The 6117-nt window shown below is 41.3% G+C and overlaps 1 non-coding gene across 1 annotated transcript; it reads right to left on the bottom strand.

The window, feature by feature from the left end:
* Nucleotides 1-1395: 1395 nt before the first annotated feature.
* Nucleotides 1396-1521, bottom strand: LOC112442836 (U6atac minor spliceosomal RNA). Its single transcript, XR_003031126.1, has one exon. It is a non-coding gene; the product is annotated as a U6atac minor spliceosomal RNA (small nuclear RNA).
* Nucleotides 1522-6117: the final 4596 nt, after the last annotated feature.

The raw sequence follows: 6117 nt of genomic DNA on the forward strand, positions 1-6117 counted from the left end.
TCCTGGAGTGTGAACAAAGCTAGTGGAGGTGATGGAATTCCAGTTGAGCTATTTCAAATCCTAAAAGCTGACGCTGTGGAAGTGCTGCACTCTATATGCCAGCAAATTTGGAAAACTCAGCAGTGGCCATAGGACTGGAAAAGGTCAGTTTTCATTCCAATCCCAAAGAAAGGGCAATGCCAAAGAATGTTCAAACTACCACACAATTGCACTCATCTCACATGCTAGCAAAGCAATGCTCAAAATTCTCCAAGCTAGGCTTCAACAGTAGGTGATCTGAGAACTTCCAGATGTTCAAGATGGGATGAGAAAAGGTAGAGGAATCAGAGATCAAATTGTCAACATCCATTGGATCATAGAAAAAGCAAGAGAATTCCAGAAAAACATCTACTTCTGATTCATTGACTATGCTAAAGCCTTTGACTGTGTGGATCACAACAAAGTGTGGAAAATTCTTAAAGAGATGGGAATACCAGACCACCTCACCCACCTCCTGAGAAATCTGTATGTAGGTCCAGAAGCAACAGTTAGGACTGGACATGGAACAATGGACTGGCTCCAAATTGGTAAAAAAGTACGTCAAGGCTGTATATTGTCACCCTGCTTATTTAACTTATATGCAGAGTACATCATGAGGAATGCCAGGCTGAATGAAGCACAAGCTGGAATCAAGATTGCTGGGAGAAATATTAATAACCTCAGATATGCAGATTATACCACCCTATGGCAGAAAGCAAAGAGGAACTAAAGAGCCTCTTGATGAAAGTAAAGGAGGAGGTTGAAAAGCTGGCTTAAAACTCAACATTTAAAAAATGAAGATCATGGTATCTGGTCCCATCACTTCATGGCAAATAGATGGGGAAACAATGGAAACAGTGAGAGATTTTATTTTCTTGGGCTCCAAAATCACTGCAGATGGTGACTGCAGTGATTAAAGAAATTAAAAGGTGCTTGTTTCTTGGAAGAAAATCTATGACCAACCTAGACAGCATATTAACAAGCAGAGATATTACTTTGCCAACAAAGGTCCATCTAGTCAGAGTTATGTTTTTTCCAGTAGTCATGTATGGATGTGAGAGTTGTGCCATAAAGAAAGCTGAGCACCAAAGGATTGATGCTTTTGAACTGTGGTGTTGGAGAAGACTCTTGAGAGTCCCTTGGACTACAAGGAGATCCAACCAGTCCATCCTAAAGGAAATCACTCCTGAATATTCATTGGAAGGACTGATGCTGAAGTGAAGCTCCAATACTTTGGCCACCTGATGCAAAGAACTGACTCATTGGAAAAGACCCTGATGCTGGGAAAGACTGAAGGCAGGAGGAGAAGAGGACAACAGAGGGTGAGATGGTTGGATGGCATCACCGACTTGATGGACATGAATTTGAGCAAGCTCTGGGAGTTGGTGGTTAGATGCCACGAAGTAGGTGGCAATGCCTTAGCTGTATGCGTGTTGTCAGGCCCGAGAGCCTCTTCCATCCTTGTCAAGGGGAATGCTAACCTTCTCTCCTTTCATACAACAGTTATGACCAACCTAGATAGCATATTGAAAAGCAGAGACATTACTTTGCCAACAAAGGTCCGTCTAGTCAAGGCTATGGTTTTTCCTGTGGTCATGTATGGATGTGAGAGTTGGACTGTGAAGGAAGCTGAGTGCCGAAGACTTGATGCTTTTGAACTGTGGTGTTGGAGAAGACTCTTGAGAGTCCCTTGGACTGCAAGGAGATCAAACCAGTCCATTCTAAAGGAGATCAGCCCTGGGATTTCTTTGGAAGGAATGATGCTAAAGCTGAAACTCCAGTACTTTGGCCACCTCATGCGAAGAGTTGACTCACTGGAAAAGACTCTGATGCTGGGAGGGATTGGGGGCAGGAGGAGAAGGGGACGCCAGAGGATGAGATGGCTGGATGGCATCACTGACTCAATGGATGTGAGTCTGAGTGAACTCCGGGAGTTGGTGATGGCCAGGGAAGCCTTGCGTGCTGCAGTCCATGGGGTTAACTGAGTGACTGAACTGAACAGAACAAGTAATTAATTCTCATGAGAGTATTAAACAATTAGAAATATGGGAAACATACAAACAAATACAAAAGCACTTGACGCTACTAAAGCAACAAGTTCTCAAACTTGGTTGTACATTGTAATTACCTGGGAATCTTTAAAATATATGAATGTCTATATTCTAACCTTCAAAAAACTTGATTGAATTGATCTATAAGTTGTCTGGGCATTAGACTTTTTTAATCTCCACAGTTGATCCTAAGGCGCAGCCAAGTTTGAGAAGCTCTGTGCTAAAGTAACTTTCTCAGGTCCCTTTCTCTTACCTACCTTTTCCCACCGTAATTTGTGATTCATCTTCTTGCTCTTTTCTCAGCTCTATGACATTTCTACCAACGTAAAATTGCTACATTCCTTAATAATGAATTTTTATGAAGTTTAGTTTCCAATTCCACACATCATTAACAGGGCAGGTATATAAAAACATTAATGGAAAAATGAGCTTTTAGTCAAGGCATGCATTTGACTGGACTGAAAGATATTAAATGGATCTATCCACTTAACCATGTTATTATGGTACTACTGAAAGATATGTTGACATAAATATTCCAAAGTAATACTTGATACATCTTATACATCTCTGGATTAGCCAAGTATTTCTTTAATTGGATTTTGGGTAATGGAATAGCTGCTATTTACTTGAAGTGTTCCTGTAATGGAAACAATAGAATTTGTTACCAACTCTTTTATGTGGATTGGGTGTGCGTGGGTCAAAACCAAATACAAATGAAACCTTCTCAGTTGGCAACTTGCCTGAACCTACAGGCACTAATAAGTTTGTAATGGGTATTTTGAAATATTTTTGGACTTACTCAGATGTGTGAGAGAGGTTATTCTATGCTGCCTAGAGTCTAAACTTGTGCAACTGTCTCTTTACTCAGGAAAATGGTTTAATTCCTCTCTACTTGTCTGAAAAATTTATATGTTGAAATCTTACCCCCGCCAAAGGTGATGGTTTTAGAAGGTGAGGTCTTTGGGAGGCGTTTAGTTCATGAGGGTGGAGGCTCTGTGAATGGGATTAATGTTGTTAGAAAAGAGACTCCACAGAGTTCCCAAGCCCCTTCCATCATGGGAGGGCACAGGCTATGAACCAGGAAGAGAACCTTCCCCAGAATGTAACCCTGCTGGTGCCTTGACCTTGGACATTCCAGTATCCAGAGCTGTTAGGAATAAATTTCTGTTGTTTTTATAAGCCACTCAATCTGTGGTATTCTGTTACAGCAGCCTGAATAGAGTAAGGCAAGAGCAATTCTTTATCAATAGGCCGACCAAGCACTCCAGTTTGCTTGGGACTAAGGGGTTTCCTGAACAAACCAGGATGAGTTGGTTCACCTTAATTGGTACAGAGAAAATGAATACTTTGGGAGTATTTTAGCTGCTTGATTGAAATTATCCTTTTTTTTTAAATTAAAAAATATTTATTTGTTTGGATGAGTTGGACCTTAGTTGCAGCAGGTGGAATCCTTTTGCGTCATGTGTGATCTTTCACTGGGGTGTGTGGACTCCAGTGGTGGCTTGCAGGGTCAGCAGTTGCAGAGCATGGCTCCAGAGCACGTGGGCTTTAGTAGCTGTGCCATGCGGGCTTAGTTGCTTAGCAGCACATGGGATCTTAGTTCTCTGACAGGGATCGAACCTGTGTCTCCTGCCTTGCAAGGAAGATTCTTAACCACTGGACCACCAGGGAAAAATTATTCTTATGTTTTGATTTATGACTACCAAATCTTATGTAAGTGATAACAGTAAATGTAAGGTTAGTTGATTATTTTCTGGGGCTAGTATTAAAACTTTACCTTCAGCCTGTCATGCTGCTCTTAAAATATTTCTTCAAAAGATTTTGCTAGCATTGCTAAATTTCATCTTGAGAAAATAAGTATATTTTATGTCTAATATCTAGATTTTAAAAAAGAGATAATGTCTAAAATAGCAGACTGAATTGATGCTAGAGAAAAAATCAATTTAAGATATGCCTTGAGACTATAGTACCTTATTAACATGAAGAAGTTCTAGTAGAATGAAATAGAAAAAGAGGACTAATATAGTCTAATATGGATCTTTTCTTGCACCCCCCAAAGCATCAAAATTTGCACAGAGAGGTATTGCACAAAAATTCATTGAAGATATTATAAATTGGTTATTTTTGAAATTCTTGGAAGTAATCACACACTAAAGATAAATTTATAGTTTTACCCCAGGGAAGTAAGGTATTTCATTTAAACCAATGATACATTTTTGCAATCATGTGATTATCCTGGATTCCTTTTGCCTAATTTCAAATTGTTAAGGGTTGATTTTCTATTCTTTGGGTATTGAGAATCAGAAAACACCAATAATTGCCTTAAAGGGAAGACTAATCCAGTTTTAACACATCTCAGGTCAGAAAAAAATCAAAAGCAATCCTTTCCAAGGGAGTATTCAGACATAGAGACAAAAAGTATTCAGGGTATTGCCAATGTGTTAGACGAACATGGAAATAAATGTATTTTTAGGTTAACACCTGGATATGGAGTCTAGGGGCTCAGATCTAGATCCAACTGCAATAATCCAGTGCGTGTTTGGGGCCATGCCTTTATTGTCTGGTCTCAGTTTATTTGTCTGTAAAGTGGTAGAGTTTGACTAGCCCGTGCCTGTATAGTGCTGTGCTTAGTCAGTCACGTCTGACTCTTTGTGACCCCATAGACTGTAGCCCATCAGGCTCTTCTGTCCGTGGGGATTCTCCAGGCAAGAATACTAGAGTAGGTTGCCATGCCCTCCTCCAGGGGATCTTCCCAACCCAGGGATCGAACCCAGGTCTCCTCCACCGCAGGCTGATTCTTCACCAGCTGAGTCTCCAGGGAAGGCTTCCCGGGTAGCTCAAATGGTAAAGCCCATGCCTGTGGTCCAGAAAGTGAAGAGAAAAGTGAAAAGTGAAAAGCCTCTTGATAAAAGTGAAAGTGGAGAGTGAAAAGTTTGGCTTAAAGCTCAACATTCAGAAAACGAAGATCATGGCATCCGGTCCCATCACTTCATGGGAAATAGATGGGGAAACTGTGGAAACAGTGTCAGACTTTATTTTTTGGGGCTCCAAAATCACTGTAGATGGTGATTGCAGCCATGAAATTAAAAGACGCTTACTCCTTGGAAGGAAAGTTATGACCAACCTAGATAGCATATTCAAAAGCAGAGACATTACTTTGCCAACAAAGGTCCGTCTAGTCAAGGCTATGGTTTTTCCAGTAGTCATGTATGGATGTGAGAGTTGGACTGTGAAGAAGGCTGAGTGCCGAAGAATTGATGCTTTTGAACTGTGGTGTTGGAGAAGACTCTTGAAAGTCCCTTGGACTTCAAGGAGGTCCAACCAGTCCATTCTAAAGGAGATCAGTCCTGGGTGCTCATTGGAAGGACTGATGCTGAAGCTGAAACTCCAATACTTTGGCCACCTGATGCGAAGAACTGACTCATTGGAAAAGACCCTGATGCTGGGAGGGACTGGGGGCAGGAGGAGAAGGGGACGACAGAGGTTGAGATGGCTGGATGGCATCACTGACTCGATGTACATGAGTTTGGGTAAACTCTGGGAGTTGGTGATGGACAGGGAGGCCTGGCATGCTGGAATTCATGGGGTTGCAAAGAGTCAGACAGGACTGAGCGACTGAACTGATGGTCCATTGAATTGTTAATATCCTATTGTTTCATGTATGGCCTTCTGATGATGTCTTAGTGAATATGTAGGTTTCTGTCTTCCTTTTCTCCAGTGTTGCTCCTCTGTACCAGCCTTGGACTAGCAGCTCACACAGCTAAAATCTGAGAAAAAGACATCTTCTTCAGGGGCAGAGGTGCCTAGTCTGTCTTCTTTAGTCCTTACTACACATCAACATAATATCCTGGATCCTAATGTTTACAACTCAGATTTTGGATGGGTTGTTTCCCCTTTTAGGGTCTCAGTACCTATCTGTAATGAGGATTTTTTCCCCTGAATTTCCTTTTCTAATTTTAACTCTCTTCTAGGCACTGAAGTTGTTCATTCACTCATCTGTGAGGTAGAATAGTTTTTGGTCATCTCAGTGAGGCCTTTCTGGGCATTC

Source organism: Bos taurus, chromosome 19 (genome assembly GCF_002263795.3).
Source record: "Bos taurus isolate L1 Dominette 01449 registration number 42190680 breed Hereford chromosome 19, ARS-UCD2.0, whole genome shotgun sequence".
Classification (NCBI taxonomy): domain Eukaryota; kingdom Metazoa; phylum Chordata; class Mammalia; order Artiodactyla; family Bovidae; genus Bos; species Bos taurus.